Source organism: Lissotriton helveticus, chromosome 4_1 (assembly GCF_964261635.1).
Source record: "Lissotriton helveticus chromosome 4_1, aLisHel1.1, whole genome shotgun sequence".
Lineage (NCBI taxonomy): Eukaryota > Metazoa > Chordata > Amphibia > Caudata > Salamandridae > Lissotriton > Lissotriton helveticus.
This window is the reverse complement of record NC_136063.1, coordinates 1,995,424,877-1,995,438,865: the sequence shown is the minus strand read 5'-3', so window position 1 is coordinate 1,995,438,865 and position 13,989 is coordinate 1,995,424,877.

Sequence of the window (13,989 nt, the reverse complement as noted above, 5' to 3'; positions counted from 1 at the left end):
TGCAAGATGGCGGATAATTAAGTCTTCAACAATGAGGTCAGCTGCCGGATCCTCTGCTTTTTCAGGGACCCCTATGATACTGACATTGTTCCGCCTAGCCCGCCCTTCATAATCCTCGAGACAACGCATAATGAGATCGCTGTTGGTCTTCAAGCGAAGGACATCTGTTTGCAGCTCAGTGACATCTCCCGTCAGACTGGATGTCTTAACGTCCAAAGATTTAACTTTCTCATTAGTTTTGCCCAGATCTGCACGGATCAGATTGACATCAATCGCCACAGTGTCAAGTTTAAGTGTGAGAGCCTCAATTTGTTGCCCTAATGAGGACTTGATTCCATCAATTGCGGCTATGACATCTTGCAAGGTAGGTTCGATCACCGAAGTTGGCGGCTCCCTAATGCCAGCTCCACCGGGAGAACCCTTAACCTGGGTATAGCGATCCATACTGTTAGATTGAGTAGAGCCACCCCGCCGAGTGTTCTTAGGTGTCAGCCTGTCACCCTCCAGTTTCCCCGCCATTAGGGGAGATGGGCCAGCGTGATTAGATGAAACAAGGCAGGAAAATGGCGACCCTTGGCCTCCTCGGGCAAAAACAGCCCCAGCCAGAGGGCACAAGTCGAAAGTTCTCCAAATCCAGCCAAAAACAGTCAGGACCACATTCGAGGGTGACCAGGCAGCTGTCCGTGGGCACAGTAGTAGGCTCGTTTCCAGTCACAAATCACTTTGAAGTCAAAACCGAAAGTGAAACCAATAGGACCTATTAAAGTATTCTTGAAGATATAGGAAGTGGAAAAGTGAGTGAACACGGCAAAAAAGCTTTACAGGCACCATTACTTACAAATTTGTTTCCAGACAAAAATATTCTCCCAGAGAATATATATAGAAAAATTGCAGAAAAGAAATCAGTGATATGCTTGATGCCAACTCTGCAAGAATGTTCAATATTCAATGAAAAAATGCTAAAGTTAGAAAATCAAGAAATTATAAAACTGAAAGCTATTGATAGAATAGAGCATGAAGGAGCTACTATTATTTTGTCTGAAAAGTTGAAGTCATGCAGTGTTGGGGGCAAACTACTTGTTTCCTGAGCTTCCATATATACCTGAAGTAATCTAGGGGTCAGTATATCTAGGTATTCTTTGTAGAACGCTGCAGTTAAACTGTCAGCACCTGGGGCCTTTTCTGCCGGCATGCTGTTTATTACTTGCCTAATGTCGTCTGCCGCGAATGGTAGTTCCATATACTCCTGGGCTCCTCTGTTAAACCAAGCTAACTCCAAAGTGTCCATGTAGTCAGTTATATCGGTCTGAGACGGGTTAATTTGTGTGGTGACTAGTTGTCGATAAAATTGTGTCATTGTACATAGTATGTCAGAAGGCGTTCTAACGGTCTCTCCCCCGTCCATTTGAAGTTCTGTAATGTGTGTCGACCTCAAGGTGTTCGGAGCAAGCCCGCTAGTGTGTTCCCTGAACGCTCACCCTCCCCATATCGTCGTGCCTGTGCATATTTATGCATATAGCGTGTTTCTCTGTCTGCCTCCTCCTGAAATTCTGTCAGTTTGGTTCTATTCTGTGCTGTTATTTCAGGGGAGGGGTTGGTGGGTTGTATTTGTTCTAGCTTCCTGATTTCACGGTTGTTTATTTGCATACACCTCACGTGAGCTTCCAGAAATGTTCACAACGTGAGGAGTACACGTGGGGCACGAGTACCGCAGCAAGGTACTGAATTAAACAAGCATTGCTTCAAGCAAATACAAAGAAACAGGCATTGCAAATGCCAATGTACAATGAATACAATATTTCTGTGATAAATTAACAGTTTAAATACTCTTACTGAGTCTAGACCTGACCTTTTGTGTGTGATTTAGCAGATAGCTGCATGTGCTCCCTTAACACATATGTGTTGGCGGGGGGTGAAAACAAAACATTCCCCTTCCCCCCCCCCCTACACCAACCCCCCAATCAGGTTGTGTTTCTCCCTCCCCCACCCCCTAACTTAAACCAAGTCACCCATTTTACAGAACACAAGGGAATCATCCCATGGGGGTACGTGGGGTCACCGGCAAACACCCCTGCTATACATGTGAAGTAGGGTGGTCGAGCACTCAACAGACTACCCTGGCCCCCAGGACCACTCCATTTGCTGTGTCCACAGTTAGTGCCCAAACACGCTGCTAGTGTCCGAGTGAACAGCACTCCTTTTAGAAAAAGTCAGAGTCCATGTCCTTTGCATCAAGACACGACCTCCTTGTGCACTACTGTATTAAAGCAGTCACTTATCTGCAATCCCAGCTTGTTGGTCTTCTCCTCTTCAGTAATTGTCGCTCAGGTTGCTCTTGGTCTGAACATCTGTTGCCATTTTGCGTTGTTTAAGCTGATTCGCCATTTGTTTGGCATATGTCAAGGCTGCTTTTGCATCCGTGCAAAAAGTGGGCTTGCCGTGTCCGGGTATTTTAAGCTTGGCGGGATAAATGAGCGCATATTTGGTTCCTAGCTGTTGAAATATTTTTTTTGCCGGTATGAATTCCCTGCGGGCTGCTTGTACTTGCATTGTGAAGTCTGGATACATAGCAATGGTGTTTCCTTGGTAGTGTAGCGTTTCTTTCTCCCTGGCCACTCTGAGAATTTTATCCCGAGCTCTATAATTCAGCATTCTAGTCAGTATTGGTCTTGCCATTGTGCCTGGCTGCGACCTAGAACCTAAAGTATGATGTGCCCTTTCGATGAGAAACATTTTGGAGAGGTCATGACTAAAAAGCTCATTCATCATAGTTTCAACATATTTCTCCATATTTTGAATCTCCGTTGATTCCGGAATTCCCATGTTATTTCTCCTCGATCTGGCTTCTAAATCCTCATTCTTCTGTTTATTGACATTCAGTGCCCCATCCATTTTCCACATTTTCTTGCTCATGTCTGACTGGCTGTCCTCCGTCTCCGAAACTCTCATTTCCATTGTGCCTAAGCGTCCCTCCTGTTTTTCTACCCATTGTTATTCTGTCCATGCGCTCTACAAGCGTATCCATTTTTGTGTCGATTCCTTGAAGGCTCGTTTTCAGTTCTCTAAACATCGCACAAAAGTCATCTTCTGGTATTTGACTTGTAGCGGCTTCATCTATGTGCTCCTGCTGACTGGTGTCCCCTTTCACTGTTTTATTAGTCTTTTTGTCGAAGTTTATTCGGGGTTGTCTTGAGTCTGGCTTCCCCTTTGCCGCTATGATTGGCTGAGTGCTTGTTGTAGGGAAGTTTGCCTTTCTTGAAGCAGAACAACATGAGATCTCACCGGCGGAGTCCCCCAATTCTCAGCATTGGAGACTAGCATCTTATGTGCTTTGCCCCTGCCTGCCGGTCCTCTGCAAACTTATGACCTCCCACAACGCTCTCTGTTGCCTAGTATCCGTGGCCAATTTGAACTCATTAGTGTCTTAGGAGCCTCTCCGTCCAATCACCTCTTTCTTATAAAGGTCCGTGTAGTTGTGTCAAATTTTAAGCACACAGCTATGCACTCCCTCTGTGGATAGAGGAATATCTATGTAGTGTGCACTGGACTGTGCCCCTTTCCAGGCCTGGCTCGCTCTCTATCTCTCCCGCCAGATAGTGACTGCGCTGCTACCACTGATAAAATGGTGGATGGCGCCTCCGGCATCTTTCCCCCTCTCTCATTTATACTGTGCCGCTGCTTCGCCCGTCGCCGCCTGCTGCTGTGTACACTAGGGTGGAGACACCCAGTCTCAAACTCCGGCAGCTGTGTGCGGCACTCCGCCGTCAGCCCAGCTCTCCGGTGACGCCGACTGCTTTCCACCGGCAGCTCCAATGATGCGGGCCCACTGCTGACGTCCATGTCGGGGGCCTTGTCAAATGTGTCTAACGCGTCCAGTATGCTGTTCCAGCTTCATACGAAATTAGAATTGAGCCCGTGGAAGTGGCGCCGACTGACCTGTTAGTAGCTGCTCCGATGCGGGTGACTCCAATGGCCTTCTTCACTCACAGCGTAGGGTGGGCGCTCACTCGAGGTCCCGGCGTGTAGGATGTGGCCTCATCACTTGGCCCTACATGAGCACTGATTGTTTTATTTATTTATTTATTTATTTGCGGGTTTATAACGCGCTTGAATCAACTCCTACCGGAGTATCTCTGCACCCATAACACCAGAGCAAGATCAAATGCTCATCAGATAGCAAATTAGTTCTGAAAAAGGAAAGTTTTGAGCTTCTTTGTGAAGCTCAGATGTTCCGAACATTGCCTCAACTCAAGTGGGAGCTTATTCCATAGAGTAGGGCCAACTACAGATAAAGCTTTACCACCTTGTCTGGCCCTTCTTACAGCAGGCACTCTCAGGAGAAGCTGGTTGCTGGACCTAAGGGACCGAACCGGGTTGTATGGAATGAATTTATCTCTTCAGTGCAAAGGCCCTAGTCCGATTAGGCTTTTGTGTATTAAACAACAGGTCTTAAATTTTACCCTGTTACGGACTGAGAGCCAGTGCAATTTATCCAAAAGTGGTTTAGACGGTGTTCTTGGGGGGGCGTTTAGTACCAGCCTGGCAGCGGTGTTTTGAATCATCTGGAGTTTGGCCAGTACTCCCTCATTGGCTGCTAGCAAGAGGCCATTACAGTAGTCAAAGCGACTAAGTATTAGAGCTTGCACCAAGGTTTTCCTGGTGAAATCCGGTAGCAGGGGAAAGACCTTTCGCAATGATCCAATGACATGGAAGCAGGAACCCGCAGTGATATTACAGTGCTGCTTAATAGAAAGTTCACAATCCAAGCGCACTCCTAGATTCTTCACAACCAGTTTAGGGTCAGGGACCGGGCCAAGGTCTTGCGGCCACCAGTCGGGGGTCCACAGGAACTTTGCTTCCCCAAAGAGCATAACCTCTGTTTTACCTACGTTGCACTGTAGGCAATTAGAGGTCATCCAATTTGCCACCGCCTTCATACCACTGCGGAAAGAGGTTTTCACTTCGTCGGTAAGGGTTTTAAAAGGAAACAGGAGCTGGGTATCGTCCGCGTATGATACCGGGACAAAACCGAACTCTCTCAAGATTTTAGCCAGGGGGGCCACATAACTATTAAAAAGAGTTGGGCTCAAACAAGATCCCTGTGGCACCCCCTTGGTAATCTCAGTTTCCACCAAACGAAATGTGCCCATGCTGACTGATTGGATCCGGTTAGATAGGAAACTTCTCAGCCAGGCCAGTGCTGTACTCACAAGACCGATCTTCGCAAGTCGTTCGAGCAGAATATTATGGGATATAGTGTTGAACGCTGCCGACAGATCTAATAGCACCAGGACTAATGAATGACCCCTGTCCTGGAGCATATGTAGATCATCCGTTACTGACAGTAGTGCCGACTCAGTGCTATGCTTCAGCCTAAAGCCAAATTGTGAATGATCTAGACTGCCGGCCCGTTCGATATAGCTCGAAAGGTGCTTGTTTACATGTCTTTCAGTGTGCTTTCCCATGAATGGAAGTAGGGATATCGGTCTGAGATTTGACAAATCCGTCCAGGGGATTGTAGTGTTCTTCCTAATAGGTCTTACCGACGCCTTTTTCCATGCCATGGGCACTCGGCCTTCAGACAGTGATAGATTCACCAGGCGTGGAATCCCTGTGTCCAGTGTCTTAACCACCACCGGCATCACTCTAGCTGGAATAGAGTGCAAAGGACTGCCACTTTTGGTTTGACTCACCAGGCATCGAACCTTGTCCAACGAGATAGGAGGGAATGCACTAGGAGTGTCTACGCATGTTTCTTCTTCAACTAGTGGGGATGGTATTTCTCCCATAGAAAACCGGTTGGTATTAATGATGGTATCATAGATCTTATCTATCTTTGTTGTAAATAATTGCGATATTCCATCGCATAGCTCTTGTGAGGAAAGTTCAACACTCTCACAAGCCACTGGTTTCACAAAGGATTGAAGAATTTGGTATAATGCCCTGGGAGCATTGCCTGCGGCTGCAAGAAGGGACGCAATGTGATTCTTGCGAGCGATCCGAATAGCCTTATGATAGACAGTAAGAGCTGACCAATAGTTTTTTCTAGCATCCACTCTATGTGATGTTCTCCAGACCTTTTCCAGCTTTCTGGCGGCCTGTTTTAAAGAGCGTAGATGTTCCGAAAACCATACTTCCTGTTTATGTGCAGGACGTGGGTGAAATACTCTCAATTGGGGCAATAGTATCTATCGCTGTACAGATGGCTTGATCGTATTTAGCCAATGCCGCTTCAATTCCTTCTTTAGGATTAAAAGGGGGCTCAACAAACTTCTCTTGAAAAACTTCAGAAGTCACCTTGTGCCATTGTCTCCGTCTATTGGGCAATGCCACAAGTCGAGGGAGTGTTTTACCTAGATTTGATGTATTGAATTCCACTATAAAATGGTCTGTCCATTTTACCTGGGTAGGACTGATTCAATTAATATTTTGCATTCACGAAGCCTATAGTTTCACCGATCTGCGCCTTCAAACTGCAGCGACGATGGCCCAACCTCAGTTACTGCTTGTTTCTCTGAGTGAACACCCTGGGTGTGTTGATAATGTATAAATAAAGTAAAATAAAGTCTGATGTGCGATAATGCCGGATATTAGAGGCTCGGCCGGCAGAGCCGCCTTAATGTGCGCCATCTCACTGCTCAGCGAAGCCACACCCCCTTGCTGTGAGAAGTTGGCCTGGCATATGCTGTTCACTATTCTAGTGGGCACCTTGCACCAGTCCAAACTACCCTTATTGATGGTAGGTTTAAAGACAACCTATATAGACAGCTATCCTAGTGGTAGCTGTGGAGAGCAGCATTCAGGCTAAATCTTGAAGGAATGTAAAGCAGCTTGTTTTACCAGTCTATAATCTCGTGAATGACCAAATGAAAGGAGAACCACACCAGGTATATATATATAAAATATATGTATTTATTCTAAACACATTCCTCTAGTCTCTTTATGAGGCTAGAAGCAAAAGTACATCAGTTAAACTTATTTAGCACACAGTAAATTAGCACAGTATACGTTTAACCCTAGGGGCCTCACAAACCATATAAGAACCACGACTGACATAGAGACAAGGCCTAGAGTCTGTAGAACCACTGGGGCCACCAGGAACCACCCGAGGTAGTGACACAAGGGACCCACGGGGGACGTGTGCAGTGTCTAAACACAGCTGCTAATCACCATTAACTTCTATAGGGAAAGTCGAGGTTGGAAAATTACTAAAGAAGGACACTTAGAAGAGGACTTGGAGCAAACCCCCTTAGAACTAGGCAGTCCTAGTGTTAATTCCCACAGGAGCACCGGAGTACTCAAGTTACCTTACCCAGGGAAGCCTGGTGCATAGGTGTCGGGTTTGGTAGTCGTTTTCAATGGCGAGTTGCGGAAAAGTGCTGCAGGCGACCAAGTCGAAAGTGTCCGGATGGATCCAAGCCTGGATTGGAGTCTAGAAGAACCTGAAAGCAGAGGGGACAGAGTCTGGGTCATTAGCCAGTGTTAAAAATTGGATCTCTGGTTGGCTAAGGCTTGCGCCAAAGCCAGGCACAGACCACCACTCTAGTCAGGGAAAGGGAATTACACGCCAAAGATAACCCCTGCTCACCCTCTTGGTAGCTTGGCACGAGCAGTCAGGCTTATCCCGGTGGCGATGGGTAAAGCATTTGCGCAACACACACAGCAACAACATACTAGGCACACCACAAAAGGAACTCCACACAAGGTTATATATAAAAATAGCCTTTGTATTATCATAAAACACATTAGATGGTAATCACACAATATACACTGTGCCAACTGGCACTGGGCAATATTTACAGGGGATTATTTACACATGAAAAAACACGAAAGATACCAAGGGTCTATAGGAGAAGAGTCACTACCAAATATTAGTATGTGAGCTTACAAATACCTATAGGTTATTGTTGTGACATAGGAGAGAAAGAACTTTACATTCAAGTGAAACCCATCAGCCCACCTATTGGTGAAGACTCATCATCTGGGTTTTGTTTCCAAAAAGTGATGCCCACTAGTCATTTTCTCATAATGTCTAATGAGGATGGCTAGAATAGGGTCATCATCTGGAAGAAAAGAGATGAGTATGATGAAGGCTGATAGGATGTAGTGCAGTGCTCAAAAAATGATAACAGTGTGTTAAAAATGCCTGTTGTGATGTCTAAAGCACAATTTTAATAGAAATGACCATCAGAACGGCATAATTAAAAGCAACGTGAAAATAGTATTTATAAAATATAACTATTAATCATAGATGAAATTGGTCAACATGTTTCAGCCCTTCAGGGCTTTCATCAGGACCTACGATATCCACTACTGCAACAATGATCACACTAAGTGAAAAAAGAAACAAATAGACCTACCAAACGTGTGGTCTTTTGATCCAGTTCCTCTCCTATGAAACATGACACAAACAGTAAATATGTATACATAGTGCACAATCATCCTCAAGGTATGAAGCATTTACTATGTTCTATCTGATATGTCAATTCTTTTATCAAGAAACCACTCACCCATCAATGTAGGGAGGAAAGGCCTCACCTTGCCTGGCACTCGCTCAGAAATAAGGGGCCACGCACTGTAAGAACAAACATTTTTTAAGATTGTGTAAAGTTTTTGTTTGTTTTGCTAATATTTTTGCACCATAAACAGATAAAACTCCAAGAGCAGAGAAGCAGGGTCCGAAATTTAGACTAGAGACCAGCAAGCAAAATTTGACAGACCTAAACATCCATGCAGTTGGAAATCAGAAAAAGACTGCTTTAAATCAGGAAAAGAGATGCTGCCCTGTATTGTCTACAGCGCCTCTTAGCATATAAAACTAGTTACTGATCCAAAACAAGCTCTGAATACTTGCTGGTCTCTAGTCTAAATTTCGGACCCTGCTTCTCTGCCCTTGGAGTTTTATCTGTTTATGGTGCAAAAATAATAGCAAAACAAACAAAAACTTTACACAATCTTAAAAATGTGCAATTCACATCATGTAGGCAGACACACAGCACACAGAAATGCCAACTTCTAAAAGTGGCATTTCTAAAATAACCACAACACATCTGCGCACACTATTGCGCAGCATTTATTCTCACGAGTTTGCACATACTAATCTCGACCCTGCACTCCCCTAATACCAGGAATTACCAAGGACACACATATCCCCTATGCATTCCTATGGGAGGGCAGGCCAATCTCACCACACGAACTCAGAGAGTGCACACACTTTACACTGGGCCACAGTGCTAAAGTGCGTAGAGGCCAAAAATCACTACCACTTTGTCAGAGCTTAAGGCAAAAAGTTTAGGGGTGAACCTGCCAAAAAGGGCCAAGTCTAACAGCCAGTGACCAGGAAGGTGAGGAGATGATGCCAACCAATGTTGGGTGATTTCAGGTGAAGAAGGTGAAGCTTGACTCTTCAGTCACGAGGACCAGGAATCATTGATGATAACCAGGAGCTGGATTCAAGCTGTCTCACAAACGATGTCGAGTGCTGCGATGTCGGATTCCGGATGGGACCCAACAAGCCTTGGCAACAGCAACCCATGCAGAAGGCAGAGATTGGCTTCAGTGCAGACCAGCAAGGTCTGAAAGACTCGCCCTTTGGAGGAGAGTCAGGGCACGTCTGGAGCAACCAGGAAAGCCCAAGAAATAGAAGAGTTACCTTCGTGGGGACCCACCAATCGACTGACCAGGGATCGCGAAGGAGCCTCAAGTGGAAATGCTAGAAGCGGGTCCACGGAACACTCGTGGAGTGTAGGCCCACAATCTTCGGTACAAATGGTGCTCCGGGATTGGACTACAACGAGCCCAATTTTGTGCCTGTTTGAACAGGGGAGTCACTCCTTGACCCCAAGGGAGATTCTTCCATCTTCTAGTCAAAATAGAATGTCAAAGTTCCAGGATATATGTTACAGTGTTTCGTCCAGAGTAATCTAAAGTCCTAAGGGCTGGGTTCCTATACTCATACTAAGTTTAGGGGTTATACTTACTTTAGGGACCCAGCTGTGGGTGGATCCAGGGAGGGGGTGGTTACACCCCTTTCCCTTTGTCCAGTTTTGCGCCAGAGCAGGGACTGAGTGCCTCTGAAACTAGTTTGAACTGGGATATGCACAGGGATACCAAGTGTGACCCCAGCACTGTCTGAAAAGCATTCTACGACTGCACGCACCCAGCCCCAATACAGTAAAGCCTGTCTGGGAGGGGGTTACACCTCCCTGTGACAGGAAACCTATAGTCCAAGCCACCCCGGCTGGAGTTTTGTCCAGCAGCAAGAGGTCTCACTCAAGTCTGTGGCTGCAGCATCCATTAGTGATGCCAGGGCTCTTTAAAACTATTACCGGTTAAGTATGTACATGTCTTCTCCCTCTAGAAGGGTGAATTCTACCCCAGCCACCAGGACTGGCGGAGAGGGGGTGGGGATAGAATTCAAAAGTGTTTGACACCAAACACAACATGTTTCCATGCAGCCATTCCAATGTTAGCATTTACCGCGAGGTTATAATGCACTTAAGAGTATATGGTCTGGCTGCATCACAGAACAGCTATAGAGAAGTGATACAGCAAGCTGCAGAGGGGGCCTGCTCATGCATGAGCACCCTCTCACACAAAACTAAGCACTCTGCCTTCAGGATTGTTAAGGCCTGCCACAGGAGTGACTTATAGGTTTATATGTGTCAGTGATATAAGGTAACCTATATCTTAGTAAGGGGTGCATGCACCACCGTACCCAGGCTGCAGTAGCAGACCTGTGGTGCCATTTTGGAAGGCTTCCCAGTCAGGGCATAATACATGCTTCAGCCCCTGCTGGGGCTCTGGGGTACCAATGCCCTTGGTACCTAAGGTGCCATATACTAGGGACTCACAAGGGTAACTAATCCCTAACCATACTACTGCTACCAAGAAAAGTATACTGATAGAGCGTGCAGGGACCAACTAGCTCAATATTACCAAACTCACCTGGGCCCATATAACATTCACACTTTGAACTAGTAGTCCTGTCTAACTAATTATTAATTTATTCACCCTATCAGTGCTTTGAGTCATTTTAGGACTTATACCTGTAAACCATGACTTTCCAATCCTTGTCACCTTTGCTATAAGTCCTGGGGATCAAAAGGGAGTTTAGCTTAAATAGGCAGTATTTAAAACACATTTACTTTTCCTGTAATAAACCACAGACTCTGGAAAAGTTTTAAAACCTTTATCTATGAGAGATTTTCTGAGTCAAAGTGATAAAGCCACAATCGTGACTATGAATTTTATTACCAAAAATATAACCAGTAAGTCATAAAGTTTGTAAGAAATCACAGCAACACCTTAAGACATTGGTACCTGGGAAGGTTGAGAAAGGGAAATACCACACGGACATTCCACATAGATTATATTTACCTAGAATGGTGCATTTACCAATCCTGGTCATGGGCTAGGGCAAAAAGACCGGGGCTAGGCTCCCGACTAATCAGGTGCCCACGAGACAAGACAGGTGCAGATCAGGACAGGTGAACTCGTCTAAGTGCAACTCCAGCGTCACACCCCACTCTAGCAAATTTGGGCCCCCCACTCGGTAATCGATTCTTCTGACAGAGTGCTCTGCCAGCACCTCTGTTCTCGATCGCCTATTGAGTGCGTTGGGTCAGTGACAGGTCAGCTATTCGGACAAGTCGGACAATTTCTCTATCTAAACCTACCTTAGTTATACCATTTCGAGGGCAATGTACCACCCCTAAATGTTACAAATCTAAGTGTTCCCCTTCAGTGATTGGTTGGAAAGACGAGGAGAGGTCATCACACCATACTAAGATTATGTAATTTCAATTTAAATCACATTAATTGAATCCCCACCCACAATTTACTTTCTCACGTCTTTATTCCGCCCACCAAAATTATTTCAATTTTGCATACAATGTTAACACATTTTCCCAGGTCATGGGGTGAGGTTCTCATGCAGATCGTGGGCAAGATGCTTCTTGTTATGTTATGTTATGTTACAATTCTTGAAAAGCGCACTTACACCTAACGGTCTCATGGCGCTAATGTGGGGGCAGTGTGGGGGCAACCATGTAGTCAGATTCCATCTTCCTACACTTGCCTCCTTCACACATTCCTGGTTCCCACCTCTACCGACATTCTGCTATTGTGTGGCTGGGGTGCCATGCCGTTGTTGGCTCATGTACATAGCTAGCCCAGGCTACCACAGTAATTTGTGCTGTCGTGTCTGGTGGGTGGGTATGTTGTTTGGCATGTTGTGTGTGAGTTTGCAGAGTTGTGAGTTGCATGATTGTGGAGTTGGGGTGTGTGGTGTGTTCAATTGGTACTTACCAACGAGCAGAGCATTTTTGTAGGTGCCATTCGGGAAGCACCGGTTGATGTTGGGTTGTCGGAAGATGTAGGAACCAAGTACATTACCTGGGTAGTTGGCGAAGTCATTGGTGAAGAGTCCCGGGTGGTCCACTATTGCCAGCACATTGATGGAATGCGTGTGCTTTCTGTAGCTGTAATTGTGTACAGTTTCGGCAGGGTGCACAAGTAGGACATGTGTGCAGTCAATTGCCCCCAACACGTGCGGGAAGCCAGCTATGGCGTAGAAGCCTTGGTGGGTCTCCAGCTGTTCATGCACAGTGTGGGGGAAGTGAAGGTGATGGGGTATCAAGCTGATGATGGCATCCAAGACAGTTGCGATGATGTTTGATAAGGCTGGCAGTGAGGCCGAGGTTCAATGCCAATGCTTCTGCAATTTCAGAGTCAGAGTGCGCATGCGTGGCATCGTCCAAGATGGAGGATGTGACAGTATTCAGGCCCAAGTACGAGCTAATAGCAAAGTCAAAAAGAAACATATTAGAATACAAAAATAAATGAATGCACTGTATACCACTTATCACTACGCTAACCCCATTACTTAATTTTAACTTGTGCATTAATAGTTAAGCAGAACAAACAAGCTTAGTACAAGCTGCAGCATAAGCATTAGCATGTGAGATTTAAAGCAGCCATTTCTGGCACTAGTGCGCAGAAGCAAAGATTTCCCACCAAAGCAGAAAAGATGTCACACCACTTGAGTGTGGCAGACGCATGCGCAATGAAATTCCTGCGTTGCGGCGGCCATTTTAGGACATTTGAGTTAGTGTTAGTAAAAGCACATAGGCGAGCTTCTCCTAGTTACTAGAAATGTCATGAAATGTAAAAATTAGTAAGCAAAACATGTTGGTTAATATATTACAGGTTATTTAGAGAGGGCTGAGTACATGCATGTTTCTGTACATGTGAAACCTTGCTCCATTATTGCAATCAATTTATAGAGGAAAGCAAATAGACTGGGGTCCTGATTAGCAGCATCCCAGCCAAACTAAGAAAAAAAACATCAAAACACCAGAAAAAAGTGGGGGCAACCATGTATTCAGATTCCATCTTCCTACACTTGCCTCCTTCACACATTCCTGGTTCCCACCTCTACCGACATTCTGCTATTGTGTGGCTGGGGTGCCATGCCTTTGTTGGCTCATGTACATAGCTAGCCCAGGCTACCACAGTAAGTTGTGCTGTCGTGTCTGGTGGGTGGGTATGTTGTTTGGCATGTTGTTTGTGAGTTTGCAATGTGTGCATTCCCAGAGTTGTGAGTTGCACGATTGTGCAGTTGGGGTGTGTGGTGTGTACAATTTGTACTTACCAACGAGCAGAGCATTTTTGGAGGTGCCATTCAGGAAGCACCGGTTGATGTTGGGTTGTCGGAAGATGTAGAAATCAAGTACATTACCTGGGTAGTTGGCGAAGTCATTGGTGAAGAGTCCCAGGTGGTCCACTATTGCCAGCACATTGATGGAATGCGTGTGCTTTCTGTAGCTGTAATTGTGTACAGTCTCGGCAGGGTGCACAAGTAGGACATGTGTGCAGTCAATTGCCCCCAACACGTGCGGGAAGCCAGCTATGGCGTAGAAGCCTTGGTGGGTCTCCAGCTGTTCATGCACAGTGTGGGGGAAGTGAAGGTGATGGGGTATCAAGCTG